The 20,294-nt window shown below is 52.6% G+C and overlaps 1 protein-coding gene and 1 long non-coding RNA gene across 2 annotated transcripts in view; one reads left to right on the forward strand and one right to left on the reverse strand.

Annotated features, from left to right (window-relative positions):
* The window catches only part of LOC138528701 (uncharacterized), a 158,503-nt gene that overhangs the window by 103,567 nt on the left and 34,642 nt on the right, over positions 1-20,294 (forward strand). The window lies entirely within an intron of this gene.
* LOC138528694 (zinc finger protein 551-like) overlaps positions 1-20,294 on the reverse strand; it is a 69,888-nt gene that overhangs the window by 48,846 nt on the left and 748 nt on the right. The window lies entirely within an intron of this gene.

Raw genomic sequence — 20,294 nt, forward strand, 5'->3', positions numbered from 1 at the left:
CACCTTCCAAGCGGAAGAGGAAGAGTGCTCGTCCGGCACAGGCTGATGCCCCCGACACGGCTACACAGTCCGGTCCGTCGAGGAAGCCCAGCTTCACGGATGTGGAACTGAATGCACTTGTCGAGTATGTGTCCGGACATGATAACGAGATGGTCATTGTTGCAGGATCCAAGACCACACCTGCACAACGCCAGGCACACTGGCAGACCATTGCGGACATCGTAAGTGCCCTTGGAATCGTGAGGCGCACAGCCAATGATTGCTACAAGCGCTGGAATGACCTAAAGTGCAGGGCAAAGAAGAAGCTGGCCTCAAGTTATGCCGCAACTCTAGTGACTGGAGGTGGGTCTCCAGTAGTAGACATGGAACTCACTCCACATGAGTCAGTCGCTGGGACCTACGTCACGGAGGAACAGATCCAAGGCGTGGGAGATCTGCCTGATTACGAGGCATTGTCCGGTGAGTGCACATGCATGTGTGTGTCATCCATGTGCATGGTGTGTGTGTGAGGGCATCTGTTTGTGTGCCAGGTGAGAGTGTGTGCGCCTGAGTCGAATGGGTCAGCCATGTGCTTCATGCAAGACATCCTGGCCAGCTGCATTTCGCCATTGCAGTATCCCTTCTGCCAACAGTAGACATCTAGCCCAACAGCACCCAAGCTGGCCTTGAAGTGTCACCTTGCCACTACATTGTTGATTATTTTCCTATGTTCAATCAGACAGATTGTATGCATTCCACCACTCATACTAGGCATTCCTCAGTCCTCTAGTCACATGTATGGCATGGCCATGGTAAAGTGGAGTTACTTTGTTACCTGGATATCATATGTTCACACATGTCCCTGTGCAATTGGACCATATTGGACTGGCAGCTCCAGGTGATAAAGCAGACCTGTCAGAATTAGAAAGGCTATAGCATGTGGGAACTGGACAGAATGAATACGTGCTGCCCTCCTCTCCATCTACACTCAAAAGCAATGGCACATGCCATCTGTGTGATGGCATGTGTGTGTCACCTGGCAATCACAGGGCAATGTGTGATGCCACTGCCAGGCAGCATGCATGAAATGTGTTCATCTTCCATCTTTGTGTAATGAGTGTGTGCCATTTGCCTGCCCTTCATACGCAGTGAGGGTGCATGCATGGGAGGGTCTTAGTCATGTGGGACATGTGTCAATCAAGTACTGGTTCTCTTGTTTCACAGCCCTCATTGTGTGCCATGGTGCTAATGCAGGTTTCCATTTCTTTGTCATTATGTCATTGCAGGGGAAGACGCACCTGATACTGCTGGGGTTGTGGAGATGGTGTAGAGCCAGGAGGGGTCCGAGGGCCGACCAACCACCAGTGAGGGACGTGGTGTGCTGGTGGGTGAAAACCCACAAGTGCTGCAGGTTGTGCTCTCAAGGGGTGTCTCTGGCTGCACCTCCCCCGAGCTGTACTCAGCTGTTGACTCAGATGATGAGACCTACGTGCCGTCGCAGGTGAGTGTTCCAGGGAGGGAATCTGTTCTGTCCCACCCACCTGCACCAGGGTCAGAACCCTCAATGGGGATGTCAGTGTTGGCAGCTAGGCCTTTGGTGGTTACGGATGCAGGGTCACACTCCGCGACATCTGATCCGGTTCCTGGGCCAGCAGATCAGAGGGGGAATGCAGTCCTGCAGCCTCAGGCAGTGCCGGCACAGCAAGGCGCAGTCCGCCTTGCCCCAGACAGGTGTGGTGCCCGCCGACGTGGTGGCCGTACGCCACCTGGCAATACCGTATGGGAGCAATCCATTTACGGTATGGCTACCCAACAGGCAGCATCATCCGAGATGATGGCTCAGGCCATGGGTAGGGTGGCCACTTCCATTGTCCCCCCTGAAAGGCTGATGGAGCGACTAGAGCAGGCAACCGACTCCATCTGCCAGTCACACAGGGAGGACATATTGGCGTCCAACAGGGACAGGCGGGCGGCACTGGCGACTCTGCAGGAGGCCATCTCCATAGAGTCCCAGGGCCACAGGGAAGCCCTGAGGCAGGAGCTACATCAACTCAGGACGACTCTTGTTGAGCTAGAGGCTTCAACACACCAAAGGACAGAACAGCAGCTGGAGCGTCTCACCCGTACGCTCTCAGCTGAGATGCAAGCAACGAGGGCGGAGGTCTGGGCATCCCGTGAGTTGTTGCATGGGGACCTCCGCACCCTCATCCTCCAGAACGAGACCTACCACACCCGCATGCTTGCAGCCATGGAGGAACAGAGTAGGGCCTTGCGTGGGCTGCCTCCCATAGTGCAACCACCTCCGGATGCAGCTGCACAGGGTGATAATAGCGACAGCAGTGATACTCCCACAATAGGGTAGCCGTGTGGGCCATGAGCCCATGGAGGTGTTTTTTTCCCCCAGGATCCACACAGGTGGTTTCTGGTGTGCACCCTGACCTCGGACCTCCTGGGTGGCCTCCCCAACCCCCCCGGGCCCTTTAATGGCCATTTTTGATTTTCTTTTTATTTTCATATTTTTCCCAATTTTTTGGGGACACATTGTTGGCTTCCGTGGTTCCTGTGGGCATACGCTGCATTGTGGCTGGGCACATGCAGGCTTGTCATGTATTAGGTTCAGATGCCTGGGTTTGAGTCACACACACCCCTCCAGCTTCCCGTTTCCATGGGCTTGCAAAGGGTGTGCCCAAGTGACATTGAAGTACATGGTGACATTGGACTCCCACTACATGTGTGGGTAGTCTAGTCAATACTGTGTATACATTCCTAGTGCATATTGCTGTTGTGTTGTACACTGCATGTTGCATTGATGTGTAACACATCATCTGTGTCTGCCTCCCAATTTGCAGGTCCCTTCCTCATGTCTACACAAGGCCCTCTAGTCTGGAGATGGGGTCCTTGTTGGCAGCAGTGCACCTACAACTCTAGATGGCACCAACACTGTTCAGTTGGAAGTGGTGGGAGTGCAGGCATATCCAGGTGGTGAGACAACTGATTTATTACATTACTGAAGTCATGTTCATGGTAGTACGTGCTCAAGTATGTTGTTTGTCCTGCATTACAGTGAGCATTTCAGGTGTAGGAAGTTTCAATTGGGGACACTGTACATCGCAACACTTGTCACGTTGTGGGGATTACTTTGTTTACCTGCACATAGCATGACATGGCACGGTGTGTTGTGTGGCGGTGCTGGGGATGGGTTGGGTGACATGGCACTGTCCTCTTGTTGCATTTAGCAAGTGGGTATTAATTTTGGCTGCTTGAATGTGTTCCTTCACAAAACTGCATTGGTGTTGTGTGTGGATAGGGATGCACACATTGTAACACTTCCAGGTGAACAATCTCAGGCTGATATGCTTTTCACGGTTGAATCTCCAGACATTCAGGATCAGTGTCAGGTTGAGTCATCATTGATTGTCAGATGGAATGTGCAATGGCCAGTGTGCACTCCACAGGGGAGTGAATACTATGTGAAGTAATTAGCCACTAGCTGTGTACGGGCTGCCTCCCCTCGTGCCCTTTCCCCTCCCATGCGCAGCGGCTGTGCATGTGGTTGGGGATGTGGGGCCACCACCATGTCCACGGGCAGGCCCCGGCGTGTTGCAACGTTGTGCAGGACACATGCTGCCACTATGATCCTGCACACTACTGGGGGAGCGTATAACAGCTGCCCGCCAGAACGGTCAAGGGAGCAAAAGCATGACTTTAGCACTCCGAATGTGCGCTCCACTATGCCCCGGGTTGTAATGTGGGCTGTGTTATATCTTACCTCGGGTGGCGTGGTGGGGTTCCGAATTGGCGTCATCATGTGGGGGCTGAGAGGGTAGGCACTGTCCCCTGTGGAGGTGGCGATTGGTATCATTGGTGGGGTTGTGACCTTGCTCAGTATCCAACATGCATGCATGTGCAGTGGCATACATACTCACCGAGAAGCCATGTATCGCCATGCCGCCCAGCATCTATGTCCCGGCATAGGGTGGACATTCGGTAAATGAAGCTGTCGTGGGTGGACCCGGGATAGTTGGCATATACTGAGGTGATGATTCCCTTGGCATTACATACTACCTGCACGTTGATGGAATGCCAGTGCTTGCGGTTCCTATAGATGTGCTCAGATGCCCTGGGGGGACGTAGAGCCACATGGGTGCAGTCGATGGCACCTAGCACTTTGGGGAATCGTGCCACTCCGTAAAAATCCAGGGCGGCAGCATGCCTTTCAGCAGGTGTTCTGGGCAGGTATATGTGCCTGCGGACTGATGGGCGTGCAGTGATGATGTCCAAGACCTGGTGTAGGCAGCGTGACTGGGTGGCCTGTGACACCCCACCCACTATGGCACTTGTCCGCTGGAATGATCCAGTGGCTAAGAAGTGCAGTACATTGAGGACCTTCTCCAGGGGGCTGAGTGCTTGAGAGCACAGGGTGGGTGATGTGAGGTCATCCTCCCACTCACTCACCAGGTCCAGTATTATGTGTGGTGGAAACCTGTACCTTCCATACACCTGGTCATCAGGCATCCCGAAAAGGCTGGTTCTGGGTGTGAATATTCTGGCCCTGACTCTCCTCCTCCTCCTCCTTTGGTAGCCCACTGCCACTGCTGCTAGGAACAGTATGTTCATCCTGGCATCTGGCTTGTTATTTGAAAAGTGCGCAAATTAATGCTTTGCGCGTGTTCTAGGCGAGCGTGTGACCCGCGCACCCCTGGAATCTAGTTCCCACTCCAATAGCGTGTGGAAATTCACACGCAGCAGCCATACAGGTGCGCTGACGTACTTGCATGTGTAAGTGCCCGCGCACCCCTGAAATACACGTACATAGGCCAATCGCGTGTACGCGCACTTTTGTCCAATTACACGCAATGAAATACACGTACATAGGCCAATCACGCGATGACACTCTGACGTGCAGTATTTCCACGTGTGTTCCGTCATCACGTGCTGAGTGGGGAACGCCCGTGCGGGTCACGTCAGATGCGCTTACGCGCTGAGGGACTCTGGTCCAATAGAATCGCGTATGCGTGCTGACGCGCTTACGCGCTAAGGGCCTTTCCTCGGATTTCACGCTGACGTGCAGGATTTTCACGTGCCAAATCACTCCGTATCAAGCTGGCCACCCGAAAACACACGGAACACCACGCTCCTGCCCAGAAGGCCGAGTTACTGCCCCCCAGTGCCCCGAGCAGCCTCCCACGTGCTATCTGCTGCTGCCTGCCTGCCTGCCTGCTGCCACCGTGCCCTGCCATTTGGTGCCTGCACATCAGCCATCTGCAGGGGTCCAGTTGCTGTGTCCACCCCTGCTGGAACTGAAGACTCCCAACTGGGATTACATCGCTCCACAGCCCAGCCCCAGGACCCAGTTGCCCACCCACACCTGCCTCTGGGGTTGCCATGTCGGGCACTTCCACATCTGGCACCAGTGGCAACCCCAGGCCAGAGGGGCAGAGGGGCACCAGCTTCACTGCCACCGAAGTTGGTGTCCTGGTGGAGCATGTCCTGGGGCAGTATGATGCCCTCTTTGGATCGTCCCGCGCCAGCAAGGAAGGACGGGAGAGGATCTGGGCCGACTGTGTGGTTGCCATCAACGCGGAGGGGGTGGCAACCCGCAACGTCCAGAAGATCAAGAAGCGCTGGGAGGACTTGAGGTCCAGGACCCTTGTGAAGGCCCGGCGCCTCGTGGAGGGGGGCCGGGGCCGCATGAGTTGCATCCAGAAGAGGGTCCTGGAACGCGTACGCCCAGCGCTCCACGCCCAGGTCCTTGAGAGGGAGGCCCGTCTGGAGTTGAGCGGTATGTGTCCAAGCATTACTGTGTGAGACAGGCATGTTGCGGTGTGCTGGTTCTATGATACTTGCCTGTATGTGTGCCATGGGCCATGTATGCATGTATGTGTGCAGGGACATCATGGTAATGCATGTGCGACCAGTGATGTGTGACCCACATGGTTGTTGCATGTGTTGAAATGCGGCATGGGGAGCCCTATGCAGATTTTGGACATGAGAGCATGCCAGTCTCTGTACCTGGACATGGATGGGGGTGAAGGATGGGTGCTGATGCCAGGTACATATATGGTAGCCATGTCTGTGTGCCTGACCTGCGTGTCTGTGACTTGTGCATGCCATGGATGCATGACACATGTGTGTGACAATGCACAGATTCAGTGACGCACCCAATTTACCCTTGTTTCGCCTGTGTTCGGTGTGTTTGGGGCCAGATGGATGTGACTGAGGTGAAGTGTGTGCATGTGATATGCATGAGCCATGATGCATGTGAGTTACATATCATTGGTTGTTTCTAGAGTCCTTTGGACATGCATGGAAATGTCCATGGCATGCACCATGCCTGTTACTGTGTGTGTTTTGCCTGGACTGACCCATGTGTTGTGGAGGGACATGATGGAAGTGTACTTTGACAGTGGTGCTCATCTGCTATTGCTTCCTGTCTAGGGGACCATTGTACAGTAGCCTGATGCTTGTGTCCTTTGTCTCCCTCTACGCAGCGGCTAGTGAGGAAGAGGGCGGAGACGGCGCTGTGGAGCAAGGCGGCGGGGATGCCCCCACGGCTGCAGCGGAAGGGGTGGGTGAGCCCCCACAGGGGCCTGCTACGGCGGGAGACGGTGAGGAGCCATCCAGGTTGGTGGTTTGCACAGAGGAGGAGGAGGCCGACACTGGTGCACACATGGGGCCTGGTGGGAGCATCCCTGCTGGTGCAAGTGGTGCAGTCCAGGGCCAGGGGCAGGAGGCAGCACAGGTCACCATGGAGGGGCCTGTGCATGTCACTGTCCCTGTGAGTGCACCACCATGCACCAGCAGGGATGCCCCGTCCCAGGCCCGTCGGCAGGTAGAGGGGATGTCCATGTCACCTGACTCCCCTCCACCTGCGGACGTGGTAACCCCTGGCCGCGTGGAGAAGGTCCTGATAGGGGTCGCGATGCGCACGGCTGTGATTCGTGATGACGTGCGTGCTTCCCGGGAGGAGCACGCACGTCATCATGAAGTGCACCGTGCCGACGTGGCCCAATTGGGATCGGCCATGTTCGGGGGTTTCCTGCATGTGTTGGCCAATCTGACGGCCCTCTCCTCCTCTGTGGAGACTATACGCCAGTCGTTCTCCTTGCCGTCTTCCGGCCCAGATGCCACCAGGGCCCCCTGTGGACCTGCCCCGACCAATGCAGCCAGCTCGGTGGGGATCCCATCCCTGCCACAGTTGGGAGTCGGAGGTCCAGCAGGGGTGGACAACACAGCAAGTGGACCCCAGCAGATGGAAGATGTGACGGCATCATCGGGCAGGGCACGTGCACGACGGCGTCGGTGGTTTCCATCAGCCTGGATGCCGTCGTGCTGGCAGAGGCAGTGGCGTCGGAGGCAGCAGCGGGCTCGACGTGGGAGGCATCATGGCTCGGGGCCATCAAGATCAGAGGGGCAGGCATCGGCCGGAGGGCAGCGCAACCCTGGGATGGTGGTGTGTTCCGTGTGGGAGGAGTTTGGCCAGCGGATAGGTGCGGAGCGGCAGCGGGCGGAAGAGGAGCGGCTCGCCATGGTCAGGGCGGAGTTCTCCATGCGTCGGGCATTGAGGCGGGCTGAGTGCCTCGAGGAAGCTCGCAGGGAGTTTGAGGTGGACATGGGGTTGTCCCTGCGAGACCTCGGGGCCAGGACAGAGTCCCGCCTCCAGGACATCGACATGGAGTTCGATGATGCCCTGGCCAGCAACATCACCAAGTGAGCCGCAGGACTTGCCCGCTGCCTTTGTATATAGTTATTTAGTTAGTTAGTGCTAGGTTTCCTTTATTTATTTTTATTATTTTGGACCGCTCGGACAATGGCCACTTTTTTGTACATATATTTTTCATTAGTTAGTGGTAGGTTTCATTTTTGGTGTTGGGCTCATGGACCCTGGAACATTCCTGTATATAGTTTGTTTTTTTGGGAGATACATTTTTTTAATTTCTTATTGTTTTCACCATGACGTAATGGTTTTTCATTAATTTCCTATGACATGATATTGCTTTGGACAAAATCATATTAATTTTTTATTCCTTTGTTTTTTTGTTTATCACTTTTGTTTTCGGACATGGGCCATTTATTTACTTAGCCACATCGTTGTATGTTTGAAAAGTTCACTTATATTTTTGTTTTTAATACATTTTTTATATTTTCTTACACTTGTGTTATTTTCTCATTGGTTTGTTACATGTCATCATATGGGTTTTGACATTCACTTGCACCCATTGTGTATGTGTGTGTGACAGACATGTGTTCTTTCGCATACTTGGCATTGGGGTTGTGTCATGTGATTGCATTCACTATGTGGGTGGATGCAATCCTTGCCTGGGTGTTTGTGCTGGGTATGCTGGCCATTACTGCCATGATTGTGTATCGTCAGGACCTGGGGCCAGGGGGACATGTGTGGGGGCCTGCTGGCAGGTTCCCCACAGTGCTGGGGGGTGGGGGTGGTGGGAGACATGAGTGGGGGCCTGGTGGAGGGTGCCCCTGGTGGCGGGGGGGTGGGGGTGGTGGGAGACATGAGTGGGGGCCTGGTGGACGGTGCCCCTGGATGGTTGGGGGTGGGGGTGGTGGGAGACATGAGTGGGGGCCTGGTGGACGGTGCCCCTGGTGACTGGGGGGGTGGGGGTGGTGGGTGACATGAGTGGGGGCCTGGTGGAGGGTGCCCCTGGTGACTGGGGGGGTGGGGGTGGTGAGTGATATGAGTGGGGGCCTGGTGGAGGGTGCCCCTGGTGACTGGGGGGGTGGTGGTGGTGGGAGACATGGGTGGGGGCCTGGTGGAGGCTGCCCCTGGATGGTGGGGGGTGGGGGTGGTGGGAGACATGGTTGGGGGCCTGGTGGAGGGTGCCCCTGGTGACTGGGGGGGGTGGGGGTGGTGGGAGACATAAGTGGGGGCGTGGTGGAGGGTGCCCCTGCACTGCTGGGGGGTGGGGGTGGTGGGAGACATGGGTGGGGGCCTGGTGGAGGCTGCCCCTGGATGGTGGGGGGTGGGGGTGGTGGGAGACATGAGTGGGGGCCTGGTGGACGGTGCCCCTGGTGACTGGGGGGGTGGGAGTGGTGGGAGACATGGGTGGGGGCCTGGTGGAGGCTGCCCCTGGATGGTGGGGGGTGGGGGTGGTGGGAGACATGAGTGGGGGCCTGGTGGACGGTGCCCCTGGTGACTGGGGGGGTGGGGGTGGTGGGAGACATGGGTGGGGGCCTGGTGGAGGCTGCCCCTGGATGGTGGGGGGTGGGGGTGGTGGGAGACATGAGTGGGGGCCTGGTGGAGGGTGCCCCTGGTGACTGGGGGGGTGGGGGTGGTGGGAGACATGAGTGGGGGCATGGTGGAGGGTGCCCCTGCACTGCTGGGGGGTGGGGGTGGTGGGAGACATGGGTGGGGGCCTGGTGGAGGCTGCCCCTGGATGGTGGGGGGTGGGGGTGGTGGGAGACATGAGTGGGGGCCTGGTGGACGGTGCCCCTGGTGACTGGGGGGGTGGGGGTGGTGGGAGACATGAGTGGGGGCCTGGTGGACGGTGCCCCTGGTGACTGGGGGGGTGGGGGTGGTGGGTGACATGAGTGGGGGCCTGGTGGAGGGTGCCCCTGGTGACTGGGGGGGTGGGGGTGGTGGGTGACATGAGTGGGGGCCTGGTGGAGGGTGCCCCTGGTGACTGGGGGGGTGGGGGTGGTGGGAGACATGGGTGGGGGCCTGGTGGAGGCTGCCCCTGGATGGTGGGGGGTGGGGGTGGTGGGAGACATGAGTGGGGGCCTGGTGGAGGGTGCCCCTGGTGACTGGGGGGGTGGGGGTGGTGGGTGACATGAGTGGGGGCCTGGTGGAGGGTGCCCCTGGTGACTGGGGGGGTGGGGGTGGTGGGAGACATGGGTGGGGGCCTGGTGGAGGCTGCCCCTGGATGGTGGGGGGTGGGGGTGGTGGGAGACATGAGTGGGGGCCTGGTGGACGGTGCCCCTGGTGACTGGGGGGGTGGGGGTGGTGGGTGACATGAGTGGGGGCCTGGTGGAGGGTGCCCCTGGTGACGGGGGGTGGGGGTGGTGGGTGACGATGAGTGGGGGCCTGGTGGAGGGTGCCCCTGGTGACTGGGGGGGTGGGGGTGGTGGGAGACATGGGTGGGGGCCTGGTGGAGGGTGCCCCTGCACTGCTGGGGGGTGGGGGTGGTGGGAGACATGGGTGGGGGCCTGGTGGAGGCTGCCCCTGGATGGTGGGGGGTGGGGGTGGTGGGAGACATGAGTGGGGGCCTGGTGGACGGTGCCCCTGGTGACTGGGGGGGTGGGGGTGGTGGGTGACATGAGTGGGGGCCTGGTGGAGGGTGCCCCTGGTGACTGGGGGGGTGGGGGTGGTGGGTGACATGAGTGGGGGTCTGGTGGAGGGTGCCCCTGGTGACTGGGGGGGTGGGGGTGGTGGGAGACATGGTTGGGGGCCTGGTGGAGGCTGCCCCTGGATGGTGGGGGGTGGGGGTGGTGGGAGACATGGTTGGGGGCCTGGTGGAGGGTGCCCCTGGTGACTGGGGGGGTGGGGGTGGTGGGAGACATGAGTGGGGGCCTGGTGGAGGGTACCCCTGGTGACTGGGGGGGTGGGGGTGGTGGGAGACATGAGCAGGTGTGCAGGGTAGTCCCCTGTTTTGTGGGCTGCCTGCAGGGGCCATCGAGGGTGACAGGACCCACCCAGCCTAATCGCGTGTGTAACTTCGCACGCACCCCTGTAATACACGTACCAAGCCAAATCGCGTGTGATAATTCCCGCGCACCCCTGAAATACACGCGCCCAGGCTATTCACGTGTGGAAATTCCCGCGCACCCCTGAAATACACGTACCCTGCTGTAATCGCGTGTGGGACTTCCCGCGCACCCCTGTAATACACGCGCCCAGCCTATTCGCGTGTGGAAATTCCCGCGCACCCCTGAAATACACGCGCCCAGGCTATTCGCGTGTGATAATTCCCGCGCACCCCTGAAATACACGCGCCCAGGCTATTCGCGTGTGGAAATTCCCGCGCACCCCTGAAATACACGCGCCCAGGCTATTCGCGTGTGGAAATTCCCGCGCACCCCTGAAATACACGCGCCCAGGCTATTCGAGTGTGGAACTTCCCACGCACCCCTGAAATACACGCGGCCAGGCTATTCGCGTGTGGAACTTCCCGCGCACCCCTGAAATACACGTACCCTGCTGTAATCACGTGTGGGACTTCCCGCGCACCCCTGAAATACACGCGGACAGACTATTCGCGTGTGGAACTTCCCGCGCACCCCTGAAATACAAGTACCCTGCTGTAATCGCGTGTGGGACTTCCCGCGCACCCCTGAAATACACACGGACAGGCTATTCGCGTGTGGAACTTCCCGCGCACCCCTGAAATACACGTACCCTGCTGTAATCGCGTGTGGGACTTCCCGCGCACCCCTGAAATACACGCGCCCAGGCTATTCGCGTGTGGGACTTCCCGCGCACCCCTGCAATTCCCGTAGCCTAGCTTTTCGCGTGTGAAACTTCCCGCGCACCCCTGAAATGGACGTAGCCTGGGATTTGACGTGTGAAACTTCCCGCGCACCCTTGAAAATCGCATGGGCCGCTTGCCGTGATGGTCCAGGGTTAGCGCAGCCCCTTGCGCTGGTTTGTGATTTTTATGAGATTTCCCAGCGCAAGGGGCGTTCCTGGGGGCGTAACTGGTGCTGCAGCGAGTCGCTGCGCCACTGTGCGCCACGGCTGCCTGGGGAAGCTAAAATCCATGAATACGCCGTGCGCCGGATTCGGTTTTGGCGCACGCGGCTGGCACAGACTATCGCACGCGCACGCTGTGCGCCAGCCGCGTGCGCTACTTGTGCGCTGAATTCTATGAATTACCCTGTAAGTCTCAGGAGGGGTGAGGGTGACTGAAAGACCTCAATGAGCAAACAAAGCAAGGACACTTACAAATTACTCCAGACAGGCGTTATATTGAAAATATAGACACATTTATTACAAGGCCTTTGTACCTTTGTAACATAGATCATAGCAAAGAATCACAGTAACACTAAGTAAACCAATACATCACACTCAATACAATATATACACAAGACCAATGTGGTCTAAAGAGTTAAACGAACAAAATTTGTTGACAACCTAGAGGGGAAGAAAACAGGCAGTGCCGGTAACCTTTAGACCCAGTCCCACATCAATAATACATCTAAGAGGCAGTCCAAACCCTACAAAGAGAGGAGCCTTGTGCTCAATAGTACATGCAAGCGCTTGTGGCAATGGGCAGGAAAGGGTCTCTTCAAGGGTCTCTAGCAGCTCGGGAAGGTGGATTAGGCGATGCTGAACAAGTTCCCTCTCTTTTTTTATTTTATTATTGTATATAGCTGAATTAATCAACTTTTACAATTTCTGATCACATTATATAAAGACAGAAGCTAAAATCAAAATTTACAATATTACACACTTTCATATAGATGAATCAAAAATTAAAAATTAGATAAAAGTGAAGAACAAATCCAGTACAAAGAAAATGTATAATAGAGCAAGACAAATACTAAAAACACATTTCATTCGGACCATTTTCAACATAGTACATTTTAGCTAAAATTGATCCACAGAAAAGGTTGAGCAAACAATAAAAATAGTCTTGTTCATAATATCCTTTGTCAACGCCATGTCCATTAGTTAGCAACATTACTTGATTCCTCACAGTAGAGATTGTTACTTAATTATTTCATATTAGCTTGATCAAGTTTTAAAGCTCGCAGAACATTAATCACAGTAATTCTCAAAGACACCAAATTACCTGAGAATATCAATTCCCACATATGTTCAGGTGACAACTCTCTATACATCATTAGAGGTTTTTTAAGAAACTGTTTACATTGGCTACTTAAATATTTATTCCCACTATTCAAGCAGGACCTCCACTTGAGGGCAGAAGCAGTTTGAGAGTGTGGGATAGAGTTGCTATTTCGCAATAGCTGTGGAAAGGGCAGCCCACCAGTCCTCCCTGTGAATTAAATCATCCTCTGGATGTCCACCCATAAAAATGGGTTCTACATAGTCTAAGGCATCATCCAAGGCTGCGCACTCCACCCTCTCTGGAAATGCCCAGTTTCCTTTTAGACAATTGTCAGCATAGTATTGCTCAACTGAACGCTCCAACGCCTCCGAAATTGATCTGGACGAGGGTTCAGTCACTGCTGCAAGATCATGAGCAACATTAGAGGCTTTATCATTTGACACAGTGGGTACTGGTGACATAGTCGATTTGATCGATAGCCTTTCACAAGCAGATGTGGACCTTGGATTGTGCCCAGAATTGATCCGCAAGTTAGATATCCACAAAGCTGTGTCCAGGACAAGAGCATTCGAAAGAACTGACGCTTGGCTTCAGGCCATCTCCACTGTGCCTGCTCCTTGCACCATGGTGCTCGGCTTGGATGAAGTGTTGTCAACGTCGGCATTACCAGCAGTGGCAACCACCAAACTTCTCTAGCTAACCACATCAATCACAGTAGCCACCTCGGCATCAGCGTTACTAGTCACCACCTCTGCCTCAGCCACCTCGTTTATAACAACCACCCTATTTTCCTCTTCATTCAGCCCCCTGATCACGGAGGACACCCTTGTAGCCATCTGACTTCGGGCAACCCAATTAATCATGGCCTGCCTTGATGAATTGCAAGTCCCAGAAACCTTTGAGCCCATATACTTTGCTGTGGCACCTCCCTTCTTCACTGCCTTCCATGCCCAGAGTTTTGCTACCATTGCAATAATAGATTTGATCCAAAACAATCCAAACACCCAAAAATCCAATCCAAAACAGGCACAAAGTGTTGAGGGCTGCTAGATGCTGCCGATGGCAGATAACAATGAGCAATAACAGGATAGTAGAACGTAATGCCGACTAGTTCAAGAAAAGCTAAAATTCCTGGATGCCTTAGCACCTTATCACCCGCGACCTAAGTCCTATATCTTATATGATCATAATATCATTTGATCTAGACCTTCATGGGGGAGCCACTGTAGCAAACTGGGTGCTAAGACGTGCCTCTATCACTATGTGTGCTCAGTGTAGCTCAGAGTACAGGAAGTGGTTCAAAAGCTCACCAGCAAACAGTCACCACCTCCCACAGTATTGTAGGTGCAAGTAAATGCCACTACTATAAAAAGCTTTCCAATCTTAGTAATTTAGCAGCTTAGCAGGTCAGGAAACCACCAAGGATCCTAAAAAAAACCTCTCAACACCTTACCCTACATGAAGCTATACATTAAGTGCTTATGTTAGATATTTCACAGCCAGCACATAGCAGCACAAAAGTAGTCAGCAATGAGGTAGAGGGACACAAGGAGCTGTTTCAAACCGGCTGTTGACTTTTCAGCTTTCCTTTTGGCCCCAGACAGGTCTCCGAACACGTGGAAGCCCCATGCTGGAGCCCCACTGAAAGTGTTAATGCTGCTGCTACTGCTACTGCAGAAGGCAAGGAGAGGGAACACACCTCCAAAGGAGGGACACAGGCTCCGCCCCGCTCCGCTGGAGGATGATATTGCTGCTGCAGTGAAAAGGACCACCGAGCGAAGCCATCAAGCCGTGCTGATACCAAGTGCCTACACGGAATCTCGGGATCTCGCACCCACTTCCAAAAGCTTTTGCTAGAAGCCAAAGTTATCCCAGTTGGCCAGCCCATCAGCATTGCTAAATGTGGGATCTAGGAAGTTCAAGGCCTAGAGAATAATGAATGATCTCCTTTAATAACCACCAACCACTCCAAAGGCTTATGGTGAGCATACACAGTGAAGCGAGTCCCATGGAGGTATGACCTCCACTTCCTAAGACACCACAACATGGAAAAACATTTATTTTCCACTTTGGGCCACTTGAATTCTCCACTACTAAACTGGTAGTTGATGTGACATATATGGGTTGTTCCTCATCTTTGTCATCAAGCTGTGATAGTATTCCTACTATCCCAGTGTCATAGGGATCTGCCTGCACTATGTAATTTCTCTTCCAATCATGTGTCCTGAGACTATGGGCCTGACGTAGGGATTATTTCAGGCCAATGAAGGCCTTCTAGTCCTCACTCGAGTTTTAGTAGTGGGGGTTGCCCAGTTCTGTACATTATTAACTCAATGAAAAGTGGTTGCTTTGTGCATCCACTTACACCAGGGATATGCTGAAGGACGTTCAATGGCTATTGTTCGGTTTGACACTTGTTGGTCGCCCAGATTGGCCTGATGAAGGGCTTGACAGTCTTTTGAGATATTCCCAGTTCCTTTCAAGTGGGGTTGGAATCTGCCATATCATCCAGCTAGGCATTGCTGAGATCCTTTCTCCCATTCACAACAGGGTCCAATCTAATTTGACAGGTTTCAGTTGCAGCCGCCCACTCAGAAGTCAATACCCAGAAGTAAGGTTCTGAAAATGCTGAAACTGCGGTCTCCTCCTTAGCATACACTGACAGTGATATGTTGCCATACCCTGCAGAGAGATCAAAAATGCTACTGTACTTTTCAGTACTGAGCTGACCCACCAAGTTGTTACCCAATGGTGGGGAGTGTGTGTCTGTCTTGGGGACTGTACCCAAACTGGCTGTACCCATATGTTTCTCCAGATCATCAGAACTGGACTCATGACAACCAGAGGGCTCAAATATCCCTTGTTTCAACACAGGGTTGATCTCACACCATCCGTCAGATCTTCTTGTTTGTAGGTCTGAACCACCACAACGCCCAAGCTTGGTGGGTTCACCAATTCCCATAATACAGTCAGCTCTCACCAATCAGTTATGGTGGGTTTCAATGACAACAAGGGGAGAGATTGACTCAGCAAAATCTCCACTTCACGCTTCCTGATGTGAGGTCAGCTGAGTAGACACTAGGTCATCCTCACTGAAGGCATGAGAAGGGCTCTGACACAAGACAGGGAGAGACTCAGAATTATCTGGTTCCCTTTCCGTAACCATGACCAGGGCTCCAATTCTATCTCTCACAACAGACTCCTCCACACTACCTATAGGGAACTCTGTAGTAATCTTTCTAGGTGCACAAAGGCCTTTGGAATGGTTTACCTTGCTAAGTTTGGAAACTTGGTAAGGCCCAGAACAATCACATGTGTCCAGGGATTTAGTAAGTAAGTTTGACAGGAGAAGGGTCCACTCCCTTCTCTGGGGCTAAGAGGTCCAATCAAACCTATGAGAGATCTAACATGTCTCCCTCTCAGACCATCTTCCTGTGGATGACAGTTAAGTGACACTTGACAGGTCACTACACTCTCCTTCCACTGGGTCTGATCCCTAATGAGTACAGCACAGTAGCTACCTCTGGCATTGTCACTCAATAAGGTGTCAATGACTGACTTGGCAGTTATTCTCTGTGAGTTGACACAAAGGCTTATGGTGTTGTGATCAGCAATTTCAACCTATTGCCTGAGGTCTCCAGAGTCAAAGGGCTAACCAAATTAGGCCTTGTCTCTGGTACAAATTAGTCTACTTCCTACAAGTGAACTCTGGAGTGACTGAATACTCGTCTCATTCCTGTCAACCTAGTGACAGTCAGTGAGAGCCCTACATTGGTTTTCTCCTGGGACACCCATCATGGGCCAACAAGAAGGTATGTTAGACCACTCTGGTAGTGTCTTGAAACTAGGATGTACCACCAGGTGAATGTCACTCCCCAACTGTAGGAGGAAGGGCCACACATCCTGAGAAACCTTCAACCTCCCAAGGCCTCCTCTGATGAGCTATGTGGACTTACTTCCCAGTAACCCACCTTCCTGCTATATTCTTTGCTTCACTGCAGGGGAACCCCCTCACCCCCCATTGGAAGGCCTTTCTCAACAGGGTTATGAAAGATAGTTTTCTTCTTTGTTGGCCCATACTAGTCTCTCCGCTAGGGATCTCCTCTACCAGCAAGCTGGGTAACTCAGGAGTCCCAAAGGAGCCAAGATTTTCTGGTGGTCTTTCTTCCAAGTTCGGATTAGGGCCCCTACCAACTACCTCAACAGATGTAGTTAGGACAGGGGGAATATTCTTTTTCCCTCTGCCTCTTTTACTGACTCCTCTGGCCATGGGACCCATAAGTCAACAGCAAGTGCCAATCTCTTAAGATTTAATTCCTTAGAGTCAGCCAAATGATGCTTAAACTCTGTGCAACAAGACGCAGAAATATACTCAAGCATGACCATGTTGATCATGCCCTCAAATGTGGTTACCCGATAACCTTCTACACAGCCACACAAGTTCTTTAATACATTTAAAACAAAGTCGCACAAGTCATATATTCCTTTTTCTTGTATTTTCTAAATCTTCTCAAGTATTGGACAGGGGTCTTCCCAAACTTAAAGATGAGAGTTTGCTTAAGTTTTGCAGTATCGTGTCTCTCAGCTTTTGACATTCCCATAACGGCACTGCATCCACAATGGAGCAGTCTGCTGGGCAACCAGTCAATTCTATCAGCATCACTCACTCCTTGTGCTTCAGATGCATACGCAAAAGTCACAAGCCAATCAAAAGTCACAAGCCAATCAATGATGTAATTCTTCTCATAAACATTGAGCAGATGTTTTGGGAACATATGATGTGAAGAAGACCCAGAACCATCCCCAGATCCTCTTGAAGAAACTTTTGAAGCCTGTATCTTGGCAAACTTCATCTGGCGGTCTCTGTCCTTCTGCCTCCAAATTATTTCAAATTCTAATCTTGCCAAGGTGAACACAAATTCTTTTTTTTTTTGTTGCCGAAACTTCTCTTTTTTTAGATCAGAAAGGGCCTCAGACTCCGAGGTTGTGAAAGAGACAGGTCTAGGAGACTCACCCTCCTCCTCAACATTGGTAGCTGCAGTGGCAGCAACTGCATTACTGCTGCTGGGTCCATCCCCAGCCTCACTACCAGTACCATTAGGGGAGGGACCCCCTTAATCTTCTCAAAATCCAGATTTTTCACAATCAATTCATCCCTTGTCCCAGAGACTGTCGGGCATCTGTCACTACACATTGTTTAAGTGATCCACTGCTGAAGAATTTAAGGAAGTGAATGCGATTGTCTCCATTTTATCAATTACAGTAGGTGACTGTCAACTACAAGGCAATCAAATATCACAGTGCACTGTGTATGCAAGCTGTATCCCGAAACTCCAGCAGAGCACAACAATGTGGGACCCGATACTGATCCTCCTCACCAAACACCTATATGTTAAGTGGAGAGGCCATCTCACCGCTGTACACCAAATTGTTGGAACTGATTTTCCATACTCTGGCCTAGTGGACTGGTGTTTAGAAGGCCGACCTATATAGTAACAGGGACAACTCGGGGAGCTGTAGTTGAACCCGTTCAAGGTAGCAAGGCGAGTGGTCTAGGCGAAGTATCGAGAGGTGGTGAGCTTGTAAGAGGTCCCCAATGAGCACACACAGTGAAAAGTCAAGGAACACACTTATACACTTAGAGAATCAGTTATACAAATATACTATTTATTTATGGCCATATAACACTATAAGAAATTACTACTAGCATGTAATATTATCACATAACACTAAATAAAAAATACATATATACAATCAATGGAGTAGGGCAACATACTTAAACCCCTAGAGTATTAATATGCAGTACTACAGATACACAGAGATAATACACTAACATCCCTAAAACGTATGGGGCCTTGTGCCCACAAGTTCACCAAAGGTCCACACAGTTTGTGAGATGGGAACACATTAGTGTAGGGGTTCTGGGGTCCAAGGATAAGTTGTTATAACTAACAAAAGTGTCCCCAACTTTTCGGAGTGCTTGCGCAAGCAAACAATGGCAAAGCCAAACTGTTGTAAAAGTTTCTAAACATTTACAAGGGGAGATACAGGTTCAGGTAAGTACTGTTATAACTCACCTCACATAATCGGATTCTTCTTAAGACTTGGCTGGTCTTCTGAAGAGGGTCCAAGGTTACATTTCCCACCATCAGCCTCAGCCCATGATGCCCAGGGAATGCAGGTTTGAGCATTCTCTGGTCGGCAACAAATGATGGTGCAAGGTCTACAAGTTGGAGAATGCAGAAGATCCCGATGCAGGGCCCCTCACAGCACAGGATAGGATGAGGGAAAGCTGTTTTGGATGATGACCACTGATGCACAGTGACACAGGGAGGACTCACTTCCAGCAGTCAGTTTTGCCTCCTATCTCTGGTCCCCTTGATGCTATGACCACGCACTTTGGCAGAGCTGAGTCTTGTAGCACAAGCTGGCGATCCCCCAAGTTCACAGGTCTCAACTCGGAAAAGCAATGTCTGCAGCATGGTAGCCGAAACTCGAAGCTGGTCAGCCACTGGGTGGTCCAGGGGCACTTCCGAAGGCTCTTCTTTGCAGGACTCCAAGCTGACATTGAGAATGGATGTTCCCTCCACCCCAACCGTTGCAGCTCCTTCGCAAGACTGCTAGAGATCTTCAACAAGACAGGGCTCTTCCAGGACAGCAGCAGAAGTTGGTAGCCAGGCCTTCTTTCAAAGGACCCCTGGTCTCCTCACACGTCTTGCAGCTGGACTGGATATTCAACTCCTTCGTTTTCTTCCAGGATCTCTCTGGAATGGATGCAGGGGTCCTCTTCTTATACAAGAAGCAAGGTAAGAGCTCAAAACTCCCGCTAGCAAATCCAAGATCTGGCTCACACACACCAAGGCAATGGTCCAATCAGGACCACTGATGGCACAACTCATGCATACCACTCCGACACACAGAAACCAGTTTGTGGATTGGGACCAGACAGTCCCAGCCCACTTTCCGGCAGCAAACACACATGCCCCTGCAATAGCCCGCAAAAAGCCTCTGCTTTCCCGGGCACTGGAAGTCAATATCAGGACCAAATGACAAACCTTGTGGCAGGGCCATGTTAGAACATTAGCCACAGTTAATAGCTAAACACAGTAAACGTGGTAGGGCGAACATAAAATACACCAAGAAATAGCAAAAGGACACTGCTGCCACCAGCTTGTCCCTTTAGCACATTGGAAAATGATAAAAAGTTACCAAAAGTGGCAACAAAGTAACATGACTAAGGGAAATAATGTTTCACAGTATTGACTGCCCGAAGGACAAGTCAGTTTCCCCATTACAAATGAGCAAAAGCCAGCATAGTGAAGCTGAAGGCTAAACTGCAAAAGCAGCAGGTCAGATTAAAAATAAAATGTGGGGGGTGGCATACAAATGGAGGGAAAGGTGCTGTAAAGAGAAATCTTCCCTAACACTGGCTGTGGCCGAATTTTAGATGATTGAATAGTACAGATTGCTCAGCATATGCAACGTCGTGCCCGAAGAGGGTGGTGCAAGGGTTGATTGACAGCATGGGAAGGGGTAGAGTAGAGGTGTTTGAGTCTGCAGTGGAGA

Source organism: Ambystoma mexicanum, chromosome 7q, assembly GCF_040938575.1.
Source record: "Ambystoma mexicanum isolate Mex_15411 chromosome 7q, UKY_AmexF1_1, whole genome shotgun sequence".
In the NCBI taxonomy this organism is placed as follows: domain Eukaryota; kingdom Metazoa; phylum Chordata; class Amphibia; order Caudata; family Ambystomatidae; genus Ambystoma; species Ambystoma mexicanum.